Here is a 19531-nt window from a genome sequence, read left to right on the forward strand (position 1 = left end):
ATGGAAAAATAGGGGAATGGTTACTGCCTCAGGAAAGGAAATAACCCACAAGGATTTAATCCTTAGCCTCTTACAAGCTGTCCAACTGCCACGGGGACTGGCCATCTGTAAGTGCGCAGCACACACGAATGCCAAGGATCCAGTATCACTTGGAAATGCACTGGCTGACAAAACTGCTAAGAGTGTAGCCTTAACCTCTACCTTTGCACTCGAGTCCACACAAAAGGAACTTCACCCTACAGATAAATTTGATCTACAAACTTTACAGGTAATGCAGGAACTTAGTACAGTTCAGGAATAACAGCGATGGGTTAAATATGGGGCTATTCAAAAGCAGGCAGTTTTTGTAGGTCCAAATGATAAGTATGTCTTGCCAACAAACCTTTTTAGGTATGCCTCATTAGTGACGCATGGCCCATCTCATCTGGGCCCTGCTGCTATGGTTCAGATAATCCAGCAAATTTTCTGGACCAAGGGCTTTATAGCGTATGCTAAATGATTTTGTTTATCGCGCCTGCTTTGTGCACGATACCATGGTGGTGGGGTGCGGATCACCCCAGCAGCTTTCCCGCTGCCTCCGTATCCATTTCACACAATCTGTATGGATTTTATTGAACTAACTCCTGTTCAACAGAAGCGATTTGTGTTAGTCATTATTGACGCTTTTACAAAATGGGTAGAAGCTTTTCCGGTAGCACACCCAGATGCACTGTCAGTAGCCAAGGCCCTTACGAATAATATTATCCCTCATTTCGGGCTACCTACACGCATCTATTCCGATAATGGCACACATTTCGTAAACCAAGTTATTCAAAAGCTGGCTGCCGTTTTTCAAATCGAGTTAAAACATCACTGTGCCTACCACCCACAGTCAGCAGGGTTGGTTGAACGCCATAATGGCATTCTCAAAGGCAAGTTACGTAAACTCATGGCCGAGACACATCAGTCTTGGATAAACTGCTTACCTCTGGCTCTCTTGTCCATGGGTACCACTCCTACCTCAAAAGGGGTCACACCATTTAAACTATTATACGGGAGACCTTATTACGTCCCACAGTGGCAAAATCTTTTGCCTGTGGAGCGTGAGGGGGGTGAAGAGATAGCAGATTACATGAGGAAACTGTTGCTGACCAGAACTAACACCTCTTTAACGAATGATTGCTTTTCAGATCAGAAGAACAACAGGATCCTGGGAGTGGAACCCGGCCACTGGATCTGGGTTAAAATTGTCAAGAGGAAGACGTGGGCCTCACCAAAGTTGGAAGGTCCATACCAGGTTTTGATTTCAACACCTACAGCAGTCCGAATAAAGGAAAGAACCTCGTGGATTCATCTGACACATTGCAAACTGCGAAACAATTTGAACTGAACAAAGATTTGGGTTCCCCTGAGGAACACTGATTAGTAGTAATCTTGTTTTGTATGAATATCGGACTATTGTAAAAATGCAGAGAAATACCGGAAGGGAGCAGCCTTTCCCACTAAAGCATTCCAAAATAATTTTGTTGTTAATAAGTGTGATTGTTACTTTTCTGTTTTGGCCGTTTTTATTTGCAAACAAGACTAGCCAAGTAAAGAGAGACGAGAACACGGCCTGGCATCCACCTTTTAATACATACCAAGCTATTAAGTATGCATATGCTCCATCTTTTAATGTTTCAAATTGTTGGATATGCACAGCTATTCCTACTGTACATGGTGGTCTAATGTTAGGTACAGTCCCTTTGGGGGGCAAATGATACATGGACTAATTTACTATTTGAAACCTCAGAGGTAGCCTTAAAGGACAAAATAGCATTACCCCTCATGGGTCGCCAGAATGGAACTGTATGGTTCCAAAGAGGGGGCAAGATTAAGGTTGGATGGAGTCAGTGTAATGTAAAAATAATTCATAACTGTACAATAGATGGGCACTGTGCAACGAGTTTCAAGCCCATAAAAGTGCTTATTAATAATACAGGGCTTATTAATGACACAAGTTTCTTTGAAAAAATGTTATCTGTGTATGATCTGTTGTTTAAAGGGCTGCAAGATAAAGGAAATCATTCTGTTCCAGTCAATATTACACTTAAATGATTGTTATTTTATCTGTGGTAGAAAAGCATACAAATGGTTACCAAGGAATTGGTCAGGCAGTTGTTTTTTGGGTTATTTAGCACCAGCTATAAGACATACATTTTCTCTTCCCCAAGGTAAAATACGAAATGTATGTGCTGTTAATAAACCTGTTAATCCCGTAGGTAACGTTGATGCATCCTGGATCTATCACCACGATTTGGCCCAAAGTAGCAGCAAGGGGCTGTCACACATGGACTTGGGCAATGATGTTATTTCTTGGGCTGGTATTCTTCCAGCTTATGGGACAGTAAAATCCATTTAGGAGCTCAGAAAACTGTCAAAACTGTTAGAAACCCTGAGCAATGCAACTTTTTCTGCGCTAGAAATGGTGACGGACGAATTAACTGCAATGAGGACTGTAGTGTTGCAGAATCATATGGCGCTTGATTTCACCCTAGCGGCGAAAGGAGGTACTTGTGCTCTTATCCAGGAGAAGTGTTGTTCGTTCATACCGGACAATGAGCATAACATCGACAGCCATCTAGAGATCCTACAACAAGTTTCTGAACTTACAAAACCAGGACAGAATCCATTAACTGACTTTTTCCAAAATTGGTTTGGAAATTGGGGAACAGTACTTATGAATGTCTTAATTGCTATATGTGTTGGTGCTGTTATATTCCTACTGTTGGGTTGTTGCTGCATTCCTTGCATCCGAATAGTAATATCAAATGTATTGTCTGCCAATGCAACTAAAGCTTATTATTCTGAATATACAGAACATGAGTCATGCGAAAAACTGTATGAATAAAATATATTACTGATGATACAAAGTGTTGTTAGGGGGGAAATGTAGTAAGAATCTTTGTGTTCAACATCTTTGTATCATGCACAGTAAGGGTTAAAATGTGAAACTGCATTGCGTGCAAAGAAATAAGCTAAAATAGGTTGTTTTTCTTGTAAAGAATTTGCTGACCAAAGAGGAATGCACAGATGCTACCTTGGTCCAGGCACAAGCTTATCTTGTGACTGACCTCTGACCATCTACCAGGCACAAGCTTATCTTGTGACTGACCTCTGACTATCTAGGGCTCCAGTAGGTGAATTTATAGCCTTGACTGAAATTCCTTGTCTGGTAACCAGCTGCTGTGTACGTGAAGAAGAGGGTATAAAAACCTATGTAAAGTGTACAGAAATTAGACTGCTGACATATCATGTACGTTGTAGCATGTCTCCATGCATGTAAAATAAACCTTTTTTTGCTTACTTTTATCTGCGTGATTCTTCCAGTATATGTTAAGAGTATTAAAATCTTTTGACAGTAGACATGACTAGAAGTTGCATAAAATGGAATTTTTACTGGCAAATGTGTACATCTTTCAGAGGCAGTTTATTTGATAGCACTTATAGTAGTTCACTGATGTTTTGTTAGCTAAATGGGCCATTTGCCTGTTTGGGGGATAGGGGAGCCAAGTTGTATTTCTGTGTTGGCACAAACAAAATTTACTATTGTTAATATCCTTGTTTTGGATGATTTAACCTTTCTGTGTGTGTGATTGTAGTATATTATAAGCACACAATTCCCTTTTTTATATATTTTAATATTTTGACTGTTTTATGTTTCTCCAGTGGGTAATAGCAAAATACTACATTGTGTGTGCTATATCTAAGCAGGACTTCTATTTATGTGATACTTGTGTATTATCCTTTTGTGTTTTGTCACTTAGGACTATGGCACACATACATCCTAATCCCCCCCTTCAGTGGCCCAGATAATGAAGTCATTGTGGAAGCATTTAGATGACATGGTACCTTTCTGCTTGAGAGGGGATGTGGGTATATGTCTGGCAGAATGCATATTGAACAGATTGTGGCTGATGTGAGTGCAGTAGGTGGCCAGATCAGGGCATATAATCAGTTGCACCACAGGACCTCTGAAATTATTTCATCTGCCCGGAGAAGACACCAAATGAAGATTTCCTGTCCACTGTCAGGGATCCAGACAGCTCACTGGAAAGTGCACAACAGCATGTCACTGATGCTGCAGTTTCAGGGAGGACAACTATGCTCCAGTAGTAGTTTCCCATCTCAGTTGTTAAATACTTCCTGTATTGCAAAATACTGACTTAAGTTCTGTTAAACATTAAATTTCTTTTGGGGGGAATAGTTGCAAATTGATACCGTTAACATATTCTGGTTGATTACATAGGGGCTTGGGGATGCCGTGTCATGCAAGTTCTTGTTAACAGTATCATTGATGGACATATAAAGGACAAAAAGTTTTAACCTTCTCTATATATATATATACTTGCGAGAAAAGCATCTACATCAGTAACCTAAAATCCATGCCCTCTTGCCCCACAGTCAGTACTCCTGACAAAGAGGAGAGTGCCAGCACAACACCACACCATCATATAGCCAAGCACAACACGCACCCACCTATGCACAGGTCCTCAATACAAACTTATCTAAACAACAGAGGCCTCCAAAACATACTCACAAACATTTCACACACAACAATCATATACAGTAAATAACACACCAGTGTCTCACAAACACAGCCCATAAGGCATAACCATAAATCAATGCAGCCCATAAGGCACAACAATAACCCAAACATACTAGTCTTTGGTGACTCAATTATAAGACACACTGATATCACCCTCACCAGGCTCAACAAGGAGAAAGTCATGGTCAATCATCTGTCAGGTCCCAGAATCTGCCACATCACGCACGCACTTAAGTCTCTCCACAACAGGTATAAGTATGGCTCTTTCATTGCCCATGTTGGTGTGAATGACTTCTGACATACCTCCCTGGACAATAGGAAGAGAGTCATAACTAAGATCTCAGAGTGCGTGTCTCAAGCAGGTATAACCCTAGCCCTAAGCAGCATCCTGCCTTCACCAAGAATTATACCACAATACCAACAAAAAATAACTGACTTCAACAATTGGCTTAGTTTCTGGTGTCTTTCCAAGGGGATCCAGTATTCTGTCTGCCTGGGATGACATGGTTGACAGGCCAAAATGCTTTGCCAGAGATGGCCTCTACCTGTCAGCCCTTGGATTCCAGATTCTGGCCAAGGCTCTTGCCTCCCCATTGTGCCTTTTTTAGGCTTTGTCACAAAGACAAGTCTTCCTACATAAAAAATCTGTCAAAAAGCAAATTGAAGGTCATGCTGCTTAATGCTAGGATCCTTAACTCATTCACGCCAATGGAGCTCAGGAAGTTTGCACTGTAACTTCCAATAGGCAGACCTTAATTCTTTTGACATAATGAAATTATGTCCTCACATTTCAAAGAAATGTTCACATCTCTGGAACTATAGCAGTTATGAAAGAAGTATAAATGGCAAACTCTTCAGCACAAACTATTTTTACAGTGGTAGTATTCTTTCGGTTGTATGTCTTAAACTAAATTTTATAAGTCACAGTAAATACAGTAAGTATTAAATTTGTAATATTTTATAAAGTTACAATATCTCTGCAACTACTCAAGTTACACACATACTGTCAGTGACATTTTAATCATCTAGCGGAGAGCTTTTGTATGAGGCTAAGGAGTTCTGTCTAATTTACTTGGTTGCCGAGAAACTTAGAAAAATGTGAAAATTCTACCTATATAAATTAATATCATAAAAACAATGGTTAATATCTATTTACCTGCACTAAACCGAGGTCAAATATAAATGCAGTTGAGTTTGACATTGTGTAAGCTTTAAGATGAAATCTTTTACAACCTTGTGCATAGCATGTTTTTAGAATTATTGATGCAAATATGAACAAAGCAATACTTGATGCCTAGAAGAGTCAGTTGGAGTTAACTGCAGATGCACTTGGAGGCATCACTTGGATGGATGTAATGAGTTAACTTGAAAATGCACTCACTGGAGGCTCTCCTTGCACTGGAAGATGCCGACATCTGTGCAGTCAAGGAAACTTGGCTCAGATCTGTGGAGAACACCTCTGCCTTACCACGTTTTACTTCATTCCACAATGTCCAACCCCAAAATGAGGTTGGAAAGACTAAGGGCGGTAGAGTCTCTATCTTCATTAAGGACAGGCACACCTCCAGACTGTGGAAAACTGGCAGTATGATGCACTGGAATTACTCCAGGTGCAAATGACAGTTGGCAAGATACCCATCCAAGTTATAGCCAGCTACAGACCCCCACCATGATTTAGGACACTCACTCCTACCTTGACCTACCTGACTCAGTCAAGGTACCCCCTAACACCATGTTCCTTGCTGACTTCAACTACCCCACCATAAACTGGGTGAACTATTCCTGCACTAATGCACTCACCCAACAATTTTTTGACGTCATCAACTTTAATGCACTAGACCAGTTTGTGTCATACCCCACAAGGGGAAATAACATTCTGGACTTGGTTCTCACCAAGATGGGTGACTGTTTCAATACTCTCAGTTATGTTCTTCCCTGGTGAGACGAGATCATTGGTCTATCTCATTTGAAGTTTCTACCCCCCAACAACGCCAGCCATAACCAGATCAAGTGTTAAAGGCTCTATCCAAGGCAAAGACCACAGATTCCATGGAACCCGATGGTGCAGAATACAGCCTGGGATACTATCTCCAGTAAGACCTAGCTTTGCCATTGAGCACCCTAGTCAACAACAGCCGAAGTACAGGCTTCATTCCAACAGAGTGAAGACCTGCCATTGTCATCACCTTGCACAAAGGTGGTGCCACTACTGACCCTGGAAACTATCACCCATTAGCTTGACATGTCTGATTTGTAAAGCCATGGAGCGTATTATTATGTATCTCATAAACAAGGACATAGGCAATCTTCAAGCACTTAACCCCACTCACCAAGGCCCTGGATGAGGGAAAGTCAGTACATGCAGCTTACCTAGACTTGACCAAGGCCTTTGACACAATCCCCCACTCGGTCATCATTGAAAAGCTAACACAAGTTGGCATAAATCCCTATCTCATAAGCTGGGGGCCAGTTGGCTCACTGATAGGACCCACAAGGTCAAAGTAGGCGGCTCCACCTCTGTCAGCAGACCTAATAGTAGTGGTGTTCCCCAAGAATCTGTCCTGAGACCCCCACTGTTTGGCATCTACTTCTCAGAGGTCCAGGCAAAGACAAAGGGCCTGTGGCTGATCAAGTTTGTGGATGACTATAAGTTGGGTACTGTCACTGACTCCCCACATGATGTCAACATACTGCATGAGGGTCTCACAGCAACAAATAAGCCCATGACTTTGGCAGTAGTCGAGTTAAACAAAAAATGTATCATCATACCATTTGGCAAAAACATGTCCCCTACTGATTATCACATCAACAGCAACCCCTAAACACACAACTTGTGGTGACAGACCTTGCTACTCAGGTTGACAACAATCTCACATTCGATCATCATGTAGCGGCAGTGGTCAGAAAAGTTTTTACTTAGTTCATCTCACAAGTAAATGGATTGCATCCAGAAAAAAGGAGGTCATTACCTTTTTGTACTCCTCCCTCATTAGGCCAATAATTGAGTATAACTCCCCATTTGGTATGTTCCTCTCCAAACATGCACCAAATGGAAAGGCCACAGAAATACCTCTCAAAGAGAGTCCATGGCCTCCAACACCCATCCTATGCGGACAGGCTCAAATCACTATCACTCTACTCAGTATCAAGCACATTGGTCAGAGGTGATCTGTGTCTCACCTACAAGGCAATATCGGACCATGCCCTACTAGAGACACTCCATATATGTAAATATAGCTCCTTGTATATTACCCACTCGAAAGGCCTAAATCTAATATGCAACATCAACAAAACCTGCTGGAAAGACAGGTCTGTCTACCAGAGGCTGCCCTTTCTCTGGAATAGTCTTCCAATATATGTCAGAGTACTCACTGACCCTCTTCAAGTGCAACCTTGATGAGTGGATGGAAAACCACAAATTTGTCCCAGGGGTTCCACCTGTGTCCTTCAGTGAAAAGGGTGACAGGTGCTGACTGAGGTTTCTTTTTTGGGGATAAACTCTTGACATGTTTTATGTCAGTACTGATGAGCAGTTCAAAGAAATATTTAGTTTGTGATGTGGGAGTCAGGACTGTTGTGTGTATTGCTGTACTGTTTGTAATAGTGGCACCACTGTTAGTTTGTTAGCATATATTGGACTATAGCAGTGTAGGTATTAATTTTTTTCCTGTTTGTTGCTTATTATCACAGGTGATGGTGACAGTGGAAGCGTGGGGCTCCTACCTCCTGATGTCAGAGTAATAGCAGACTCTGATGATGATGGTGGCCAAACACAGGCACAGTTAGGGTGTGCAGAGATTGAATTTGAGCCTGAAGTTGACATTCATCCATCCCCTGTAATTCCATCGGACACAAATGGTAGGCCTGCGACAACCCAGTCCAGTGAGTCCTCAGATACTGGACATGTGGAGGGTGAGACACTTGATCAGGGTAGTGTGGTTAATGTGGCTTCAGTGTATGCTGACTCTGGTAGTAGCCAGTGTGTGGGTGAAGTGCAATGATGGAGGGCTGTTAGGGGTGCTTGGAGGAGGCTTGCTCTCCATCCTCCACCTGATCCAGGTGTGTCTTTCTGTATCACGAGACGTATGCTTAGGGCCATCATGGAGGTGCAAGTCCATTCCAATAGGTCTTCCAGAGAAATGCTTAGGGTTGTAGATGTAGCACAGGCTAACATACATGACTGCTTTCATCATGTTGCCATAGGGTTGTAGATGTGGCACAGGATAACATGTGTGCCTGCTTCTGCCATGTTGCTTATTCAATGGATCAGATCAATGACATGCTGGAAAAAGAAGTTATGTACTCACCATAACATTCCATGTTTGTAGTCCATCTCACCTTCATTCTTACATATGGGATCAGAGCTGATCCTTGGCTCAGACTTGGCCTGTTTACAAGCTGGAAGTCTTCTAGTTGGCTCGTGGCTAGGTAGGTATCCCATGGTGCACCAGTACAATCCCTAGATCTTGTTTGCTGCTAACTAGAAAAGATAACAACTACACCAAAGAAGCCAATACTAAAAGGTCTCCATAAAAAGATAATAATACTTTTCTGTCTCCAGGTCCAGGTATTTCCAGGCTGGGGGGTAGGCGGGTGGGTTCGTAAGAATGAAGGGTGAGATGGACTACAAACATGGAACGTTATGGTGAGTACATAACATCTTTATGTTCTGTAGTCCTAACTCACCTTCATTCTTACATATGGGACAGCATCCCTAGCGCCTTACTCTTGGGTGGCTCAAGGAAAAATACTCCTGATTACCGTGGAAACAAATGAAGCTCTACCCCTGGAGGTTAAATCCAATTTGTAATGACTAATAAAAGTGTGAGGGGTAGCCCACGTAGCTGTTGCACAGATATTATCAACTGGGACCCTGGCTTGATAGGTTGCAGAGGTAGACTGAGATCTGGTAAAATGAGCCTTGATTTTAAAGGGTAAAGGTCTACCCTCAGAATTGTAAACATAAGCTATACAGCTAGAAATCCAATTTGAGAGTGTCACTTTGGAAAATGGTAAACCTGACCTGAATTCAGAGAAGGAAATGAATAATTGATCTGATTTCCTTAGTCCGGTGCAAATAAAAACGTAATTGTCTATGGACATCCAGCTGATGAAACCTGTATTCAGCTGGGTATGAATGATTTGGAAAGAACACCGGAAGCTCTATGGATTGATTCAAAGTGGCATGGGAACAGACCTTGGGGACAAAGGAAGGATTAGTACTAAGGGACACCTTGTCCTTGTGAAAAATCAGATAAGGGGGTTTAACAGATAATGCCTGCAAATCTGATATCTGTCTGGCCGACGTGATAACAAAATTTAAAACCCATGAGGTAACAGGTTCTTGATGGGGGGATCTTAAGAAAGTAGCACCTTTAAGGAAGGTTTTGCACAGCTTATGTGACATCATATTCGAATCTTGAAAACCTACATGAAAGTTTGAAATCGCTGCCAATTGAACTCTGATACTGGCAGCCGCAGATCCCTGGTGAAAAAGCTCAGATAGGAATTTCAAAACCACTGGAATGGAGGCAGTGTACGGATCAACATTCAGTTTCTCTGCCCAGACAAAGAATCTTCTCCATTTGCTAGAATATAGTCTCCTAGTGGAAGGTTTATGAGAAGACATAAGGATATGAGCCACGGAGGGTGAAGTCGTGAAGCCTGACTAGGGATGGAACTGGAGCAGCCACGCTGTCAAATTGAGGGTATGTAATGAGGGATGGAGTGAACCTGACATGTGAGTCAACAGGTCTGGAGCTGGGTCCAGGATCCAAGGATCGTCCAGGAGAACAGGCCCGAGGAAGAGGAACCAAACCTGACGAGGCCAGTAAGGAGCAATGAGGATAGTTTTGATTCCCAGCCATTTCGCTTTCTGAATAACCTTGGGAATGAGAGGAAAGGGAGGAAAAGCATACAGGACACCCAGGGGCCAATCGTGAACAAGTGTGTCTCACAGTGACTCCCCGGAGGGGGCATGAGGAAGAAGTAGCTGCTGCACTTGGCATTGACTGGACTGGCCAAGAGGTCGCAGCAAGGCTGTCCCCCATCTGCAGAAAATCTCTTCCACTGTTTCCTGTTTCAGAGACCACTCATGAGGCATAATGATTGCCCTGCTGAGCTTGTCGGCTATCACGTTGGTTGTCCATGGAATGTGCATTGCCACCAGAAAACGCTGGGAAGCTATCGACCAATTCCAAACTCGCATGGCCTCTCGATAGAGTGGGTAAAGATCTAGTTCCGCCCTGTTTGTTGATGTACCATACTACCGACATGTTGTCTGTATGAAAATAGTCCCCAGAGGCAGAAGGTCGTGGAGTGCTTGTAATGCCAGAAGCACCACCCTCATCTCTAGAAAGTTGATATGCAGGTCAGCCTCAGGACCTTGCCATGTGCCTTGGACAGTCCTGCCAAGATAATGCCCCTGACCCTGTGAGGCATCCGTGGTCACAGTAGCAATGGGTTGGTGAGGGACAAATGAGGTGCCCCTGGTTAACTGACTGGGTAGTGTCCACCAAAGGAGGTCCTTCTTGTAAGATTCTGTCAGCAGAATGTGATGAGATAATGGAAGGTGCTGAAAAGACCATTGGGTTGACAGGAGCAACTGAAGAATTCTCATGTGTAACCTGGCTAGTGGCACTAGTAATATGGTGGAAGCCACGGTCCCTAGAAGTTGCAGAATAATTGTGGCTTTGACCTTTCATAAGGGAAGAAGATGCCGAATTTATAGAATCAGATTCTGTGCCCTTTCTGAAGGAAGATGAGCCAACATGTCTATGTCTATCTCTGCGCCTATAAAAATCACAGATTGAGAGGGCAATAAGACAGATTTTCCCAATTAATAGAAATTCCCAGCTGGGCGCAAAGCTGAAGAGTAGCGTCCCTGGCCTGAAGAAGTAGATGCCTGGTAGGGTGGTCAAGATCCAGTCGTCCAGATAGGGAAAAGTACAGTTGTGTACACTTACCATAAATGTAGATGTTCAAGTGTCTTCACTGTTGCAGTTATCAGTGTAGGGTTCTTCCTGCTGGCAGGCAGCTCTCAGTCGGCCGGAATCCCAAAGTCTGGGTCCAGCGTCGGTTGTTCACTCACCCTCCCTGATGTCAGAGCGCCAGGGGTTCAAAGCTCCCAGCCGACGCCATGTTCTCCAGTTTTTCTTGCCCCAGATGTCAGGTGCCCAAAAATGAAGACTAAAAGTAAAACAAAAATATAACATACAACAAACCCCATACCCTGTTGCAAATACACCTCAGAAGAAGGGTGAAGTAGGGAATCACACCAATAAAAGTATAAGAGGGGACAGGAGGGTGGGTAACCCAGACTGCAACAGTGAAGACACTCGAACATCTACATTTATGGTAAGTGTACACAGCTGTACTATGCTCATCATGTTTCACTGTTGCAGTCATCACTGTAGGGTAGAATCCCAAAGCTGAGATAAAGGGTGGAGGTTATTGAGTAGAAGGGGTGGCTAGAAGGCCTTGCAAGACTGCAGAAGCAAAGCCTGCCCTAGACTTAGAATAAAGAGGGAGATTATAGTGCTTAGAAAAAGTATGCACTGAACTCCAAGTTGCAGCTTCCAAAATATCTTTGGTAGGTACTCCCCTGAGAAAGGCAGCTGAAGTAGCAGCAGCTCTGGTAGAGTGAGTCCTAATTTTTCCTGGGATTTGTTTCCATGATGAGAGTAACAAAATCTGATTCCATGAGCAATCCATTTAGAAATGGTCTGTTTTGAAATAGCTTTGCCTTGAGAATTTGCTGCATAAGAAACAAACAGTTGTTCTGTTTTCCTGATATCCTTGGTTCTGTCCAGGTAAAAGCAAAGCTGCCTGTGCACGTCCAAAGAATGTAAGATCCTCTCCCCCTTATTTTGTGGATTAGGGAAAAAAGTTAGCAGGTGAATAGTTTGGTTTAAAGCCACTTTAGAAACCACTTTAGGCATGAAAGTAGGATTAGTCCTCAAAGAAACCCTGTCTTGATGAAAAATAATGTAAGGTTCCACAGCCATGAGCGCTTGTAACTCCGAGACTCTCCTGGCTGAAGTTAAAGCCAGTAGGATAACAGTCTTCCATGATAAATACTTTATATCAGATGTGGCAGCAGGCTCAAAAGGAGGCAGAGTAAGTTTTTCCAGGACATAATTGAGGTCCCAGGCAGGAATAGGTGGTGTCCTAGGGGGCCTTAAATTCTTTGCTCCTCTGAGATATTGTTTCAGATGTGGATGTGAAAAAATTGGAGGATCTGTATTATAATGTGCAGAGACAGCTGAGGCATGTATTTTTATGGAGGAAAAAGATAAACCCTTATGCAACATTTCTGTAAGGTAATAGAGAATCAATGGAATATTTGGAATGTGAGGATCTGATTCCTGAGCATGCATCCAGGTGCAAAATCTTTTCCATTTACCTTCATAAGATTTCCTAGTGCTAGGCCATCTAGCTTCTAAGATAACATCCATGATCTGTTTGGAAAGGGTAAGATTAATCATAGGCCCTGAATACGCCAGGCTGAGAGTTTTGATATGAGAGTGCAGGACCTGGCTCTGATGTTGAGACAAAAGATTTGGAATCTGAGGTAGAATCCAAGGAGGTTCCTGGGATAGATTTATCAGTGCTGAGTACCAAAATTGTCAAGGCCAATTCGGGGCTAGTAAGATCAGCTTTGGTTTGCCCTGTTTTATTTTTAATAACACCCTTGGTAGAAGAGGTAGTGGTGGAAAGGCATACCCCGAGAGGTTCCTCCAACTGAATGAGAGAGCATCCACTTTCCATGCTAGCTTGTGATATGTCCTTGTGCAAAAAGTCGGTAACTGGTAGTTGTGGGGAGATGCAACTAGATCTATGTCCGGGCAGCCCCAGGCTTCTGTAATCATCTTGAATATTTGGGTGTCCAGGATCCACTCATGTGGGTCTGACAGGTTCCTGCTCTGGCTGTCTGCCAGAGTGTTTTGTTTCCCTGGCAGGAATTGAGCTGGTAGGTCCACTTTGCAAGCTAGTGCTGTGTTCCATAGTGTCATTGCTAGTCTGCAAAGGGGGTAGGAGTGTGAACCCCCTTGCTTGTTTATGTACCACATAACTGTAGTGTTGTCTGTCCGTATCATTAGCTGTCCTGGCTGTAAAAGATCCCTGAAAGCCAAGAGGGCATTCTGCACAGCTAACATCTCTTTTAAATTGATATGTAGATGTTTCTGATCCTCTGTCCAAAAACCTTGCAGGCCTTTCCCCTGCAAGTGGGCTCCCCATGCATAATCCGAGGCATCCGTGGTTATCACTTGGTAGGCTGGAGGTAGACTGAAGGCTTTCCCTTTGTTTTGAAGACATGCCATGGCCCACCAATGGAATTCCTTTTGTAGGCAAGGCAAGACCGCAATCACTGTTTCCAGACTGTGACAATGCTGGGGCCATATGCTTTTTAGGTACCATTGTTTCTTCCTCATATGCAGTCTTGCATATGGTATGAGTAGGATGCAGGAAGCCATGTAACTCAAAGCCTGCAAGAATTTCCTTGCAGTTAGCTGAGACATTAACGCCAGGCTTTTGAAAGTTGAAGCCAGCTGTAGTTGTTTTTCTGATATCAGGAATGCCATCTGGGTTGTTGTATCCAAAAGAGCACCCAGGAAAGTTATCTGTTGAGTGGGTGTCAAATTTGACTTTTTTACGTTCACAGTGAATCCCAGGTACTTGAGTAGATTCTGAACAAATTCCAGGTGCTGGAGTAAAATGTCCTTGCTGTCTGCTTGAATAAGGCAATCGTCCAGATAAGGGTAAATATGAATTCCCTTGAGTCTGCAGTAAGCTACTACTGGTGCCAGGCACTTGGTAAAGACCCTGGGTGCAGTAGACAAGCCAAAGGGTAGCGCAGAGAATTGGTAATGTTTCGGGCCTGCCTTGAACCTGAGGTATCTTCTGCACTCCTGTCTGATAGGAATGTGTAGGTAAGCCTCCTTTAAATCCAATGTCACTATCTATGCATTTTTGCTCAACATTGGCAGGAGCTGCTGCAGAGTAAGCATCTTGAACTTTGGTATATCTAGGAAAGTGTTTAAAACTGACAGATCCAGGATGGGTCTCCAAGTATTTTGCTTTCTGGGAACTAGAAAGAGTCTTGAATAAAAGCCTTGTCCCGTCTCTGAATTTGGAACCAGTTCTATGGCCCTCATAGCCATGAGGGACCTCACCTGTTTTAATGCCTCTGCCCATTGAGATTTTGGTAGGTCTGGCCATCCATTTGGTTTTGGTAAGGTGTGAAAGTGGAATTTGTAACCTCTTAAAACTACATCCAGAACCCACTTGTCTTGGGTTATGCAAGTCCAATTTCGGTGAAAAAGAGAAAGTTTTCCTCCCAGAGGAGCTTCCAAGAAAGAGGTTCCTGGAGCCATGCAGGGGGAGTCATTGAGCCTGTTTCCTGTAAAGTTGAGACCTATCTTCTCCACCCCTGGGGGTGGAAGCACTCCACTGTGTAGGTGTATAAGAGGTCTGTGCTTGGGCCCTCCCTCTGGGGCACCTATATCTACCCCTCTGAGGCCTGTCCGAGCTGGGAAAGGACCAATTTTTTGCTGGCCAATTTCTGCTAAATCTAGGAGGCTGAACTTGTAAGAAATCCTTAACCATTTGCATGGATTTTGCCTTATCCTCCATTTTCTTTATAACCTCTTCAGCCTTAGACCCAAACAAAACATTATGTTGAACAGGAGCATCCAGTAACGTTGCTTTCACTTGATCAGGCAAATTTTGCTCCTTTAACCAAGCATGCCTTCTAATGACCATGCCAGTGGCAGCCGCCCTTGCAAGAGGCCTCCAAAGCATCAAAACCACAGTGTAAGGTATGTTTTCCCACCTGCTCAGTAGCATGCATCAAATCATGTAATTCCTTATTGTCTGCACATGCAGAAATGGTACCCAGTTTTTGTTTCATAACAGACAAAAGGTATTGCTGATATTTCAACATATGAAATTGACAATTTAAAGCCCTAATAGATAAAGTAGCAGAAGTGTACACTTTTTTGCCCCATCTCTCCAAAGCTCTAGAATCCTTATCTGATGGAATAGGGTTCTTAGCAGTGGCGGCCTTAACACCCTTAGGACCCTGAGAAATGGTTTCTGGATCAGCAGTAGGATTTTTATAAAGAAACTGGTGGGAGTCAGGGATTCTGTAATATCTATCAGGCTTGGCAGGGGCCGGAGGAAAGGAGTCAGGAGTTACATTAGACTCAGAAAAGACATCATCCACAATATCCAAAATAGGAGGAATAGCCAGGGGTCTGTGCTGGGGAAGAAGAAGGAAATCCCTAAGCCTTCTCTTAAATTCAGAGTACTCCTGCTCTTCCCAGTGAAAATGTTCCCTCATGTCATGTAAAGTTTCCCCAAAAGAATAATCCTCAGGAGGAGAAGCTGAAGGAATGGATTCCTTAGCATCAGAATCCTCATAAGGAGGGAAAGTATAATCCTGTTCAGAGGAAGACACTGAAGAGATAGATGCCTGATCAGAGGTTTCATAATCCAATCCTTGTCTTGGCCTTTTGTCAGGAGGGGGATGTGAACCCCTAATCATAGTTAGCAAGTCCTCCGCCATTTTAAGCATTTGTTTTTGAGATTTAGGTCCCGGATCAGAGGAGGCCTGGACTTGAGTCTTTGCCTTTACCTGAAGCTGCGTAGGCCTGAAAACCCCCTCGGAATCTGGTACCTGCACAGTGGCTCCGGACCCATCTGAGGGAGCATTATCCGAAGGTCCTGCACCTGGAGTATTTGAAGGGCTAGTTGGCTCCTCATGGGAGTCTGTTTCGGCAAGCAGTTCTGTAATGGCCGACGACAGGGGCTGCAAAAGTGCCTCACTGACGACGACCGAACCAGCAGCTGGCTCTGATTGTAAACTGTCGTCTGATTTGGACCTCGGAGGCCTATCCTTATCCTTGCGCCTTTTATAAACTCCAGTAGTCGGAAGCGTGTCCGACGACATGTTATAATTAAATCACCTCCCAAAGTAATGAAAGGCAAAATCGTATCTCCGTTTAATAGTACGTTGATTAAATCTAGCACAAAACCGACAACTAGCTACGTCGTGGTCAGGGCCTAGACAAGGAATGCAGTAAGAGTGAAAATCCTTATGAGGTATTTGCTTCCCACATGAAATACAATTATTAACTTTTTCTGACATCAGTCTGGAGCAAGAAAAATGTTTCCCCAACGGGGTACTTAGCTTTGAAAAGAAGAATGTCTTCAGTATGAAGCACCAAAAATAACAGGAGTCAGCCGACCGGCACTTGCGAACTGCTTCCACCGCGTGGCAAGAAAGACTGGAGAACATGGAGTCAGCTGGGAGCTTTGTACCCCTGGCGCTCTGACGTCAGGGAGGATAAGTACACAGCTGACACCGGACCCAGACTTTGGGATTCTGGCTGACCGAGGGCTGCCTGCCAGCAGGAAGAACCCTACAGTGATGACTGCAACAGTGAAACACGATGAACATCACTGGGAATCCTCGATGTCTCAGTTGAGCTTGTCACTACTGCCATACATTTGGTGAACACCCTGGGGGCTGTGGAGAGATCAAAGGGCAGAGCACGAAACTGGTAATTACCAGCTCCCTGCCAGAATCGTAGATGACTCCTCGATGCCCTGTCCATTTTTATGTGGTAATAGGCATCTTGGAGATCTATTGAGCACATCCAATTGTCTTTCCCTAATAACGGGAGTATAGACTGCAGTGTCACCATCCAGAACTTGTACTTCTTTACTGAATCATTCAATCTGCTGAGGTCCAGAATAGGCCTCCAGTCCCCTGTACGTTTTGGCACTAAAAACAATCTGGAGTAAGTTCCGGATCCTATTTGGTCTGCTGGGATGGGCTGGATGACTCTGACAGCAACTAGTTGACCTCCACAGTTGCCTGATCCCTGTGACTGGGTGGAACATCCAGGATCTTCTTGGGAACAACACATGGAAGAGAAAAGGGTATGACATAACCTCTGGTAATAATTCTTTGTACCCACTTGTCTTGAGTGATACCCAGCCAGGCTTCTGGGTACAAGGAAATATGACCGCCGACCGGCCCCAAAGAAGCACAGTCAGGCCCCACATCAGGAGCACTGGTAAGGCCGGCCCCGAAAGGAATTGCGACCTCCCTGGTTTTGTGGACTGCCCTGCCTCTAGGGTGATATCTATCATTTCCTCCTCCTCTGCCTCTGAAGGAGGAGTCACCCTGTGCATCCTGGAAAAACCTCTGGGACTTCTTGAACCACATTTTACCGCCCATCTGACCCTTAGGGTATGGTCTAGAGAGGACAGCAAAATGTACTCCCACAGCAGAGAATGTTTTTCCGTCTTGCTCGCACCGGGTGAGAGCGTCCTTTACCTTGGATCTAAACAAGGAGGAACCATTGAAGGGGGGTGTTGGTAAAGGTAGACTTGAACGGTTCTGCAAAGTTACACAAACGCATCCAGGAATGACGCCTCAAGGGAAATTCCTGAACCTGCTGCTCTACTCGCTCCATCAGCTGCATACGAAATAAGCCACATGGAAGAGTTGATGATAGAGTTCAAGGTGGACAACTAGGCAAAAACCTTGTCAGGGACTCCCTCAGTATATGTACCTTGTAGAGAATCTCCTAACTCTTTAAGGAGATCTCTCTGAAGTCTCGTGAAGTGAGTAAGGTAGTTCAGCGATCTGAGGGTAAATGCCGCCGAACTAAAGATATGCTTCCCGTATCTGTCCATCGTTCGAGACTCCTTATTTGGTGGATGAACAAAAGAAGAAGTCTCAGCTAGCTCCTTCTTAGTGGCTGCCGCCACCACCATGGCATCTACTGGAACACCTTTAGACAAAAAATCTTTCTCAGGAGGGGCAGAAAGAAACTTATTTGGTCTCCTGGGGACTGGCTCCACGGCATCAGGAGTATCCCACACCTTTTGACTAACTAGCTCCATCAGTTCTTCAAAAGGTGGAGACACCCAAGAGTCTGAAGGTTGAGACGTGAAAGCCTTCAGGTACACCGACTCCTCATCAGAAGGGGTGACAGTGGGCCAGCTGCACCTCTGCTTTAGGATTTCCAGGATGTCTATGAAGGAGACATCATGAGAGGATGACTTGGGGGACCCTTCCGACTCCTCAAGGTCAGTGTCAGAGGTCAGAGACTCATCGTAGGAGTCTACATGCTTCCTCTTACATGTTCTCTTCCATGGGGCTCCTCAGAAGGACATTCCTGGGAGGTCTCAGAAGAGTGGGGGCCATCCGCCAGTGGCTCCTGAGGGTCTTTGCTGTCCATGGAGGGGGAAGGAGCTGAGACAGAAGTAGGTGCTTTAGGGGGAAGAGTGCCAGTACCTCTGGTAGGAGCTGACGATCAGGACAGTGCAATCATCTCGAATGCCAGCCTCTCCGGCACTAAAGACCACCCCGGCTCCGAGGAGACTGAGGATACCATCGGCTCCAGAGCTATCAGCTCCGAGACAGACAATAGGGTCCGAACTCACCCTAGCTGACGTGCCGAGAGGAAGACTCAGAACCAAAGAAGTTTGGTTCCAAGCATCCCTGTCTGGGCCGACCAGGGAGCTTTGGCCCCTAGACACTACAGATGGCAGCGAGAGTGTTGGAGCAGAACTCGGCTCCGAAACAGCCACAGGGGGAGCTGGAGCCAAAGGTTCCACCAGTGGTACCAAACACTCCGAAAGACCAGCATGGCTCAGAGGAGGAATGATCGCAGTGGGTTGAACGGACTCAAGTGGCTCAGGAACCAACTGGGTCGGAGCCAACAGCAATTTAGGCAATGCAGATGACTTCAACATTCTCAGCACTACACTCTCTACATCTTCTTCTGATAAACTCCTGGAAGACCTGGATGACAGAGTAGGAGAGCGGGATCTCTGAGGTATCTGAGATTTCAATATCAAGGAGGCCGGTAGAGGATCCATGGACTGGCTCCGAGAAATAGTCTCAGTGGTCAGCTCCGAAATACTTGGAACCGACCCTGTAAT

Source organism: Protopterus annectens, chromosome 9.part0, assembly GCF_019279795.1.
Source record: "Protopterus annectens isolate FY-2018-M chromosome 9.part0, PAN1.0, whole genome shotgun sequence".
Lineage (NCBI taxonomy): Eukaryota > Metazoa > Chordata > Ceratodontiformes > Protopteridae > Protopterus > Protopterus annectens.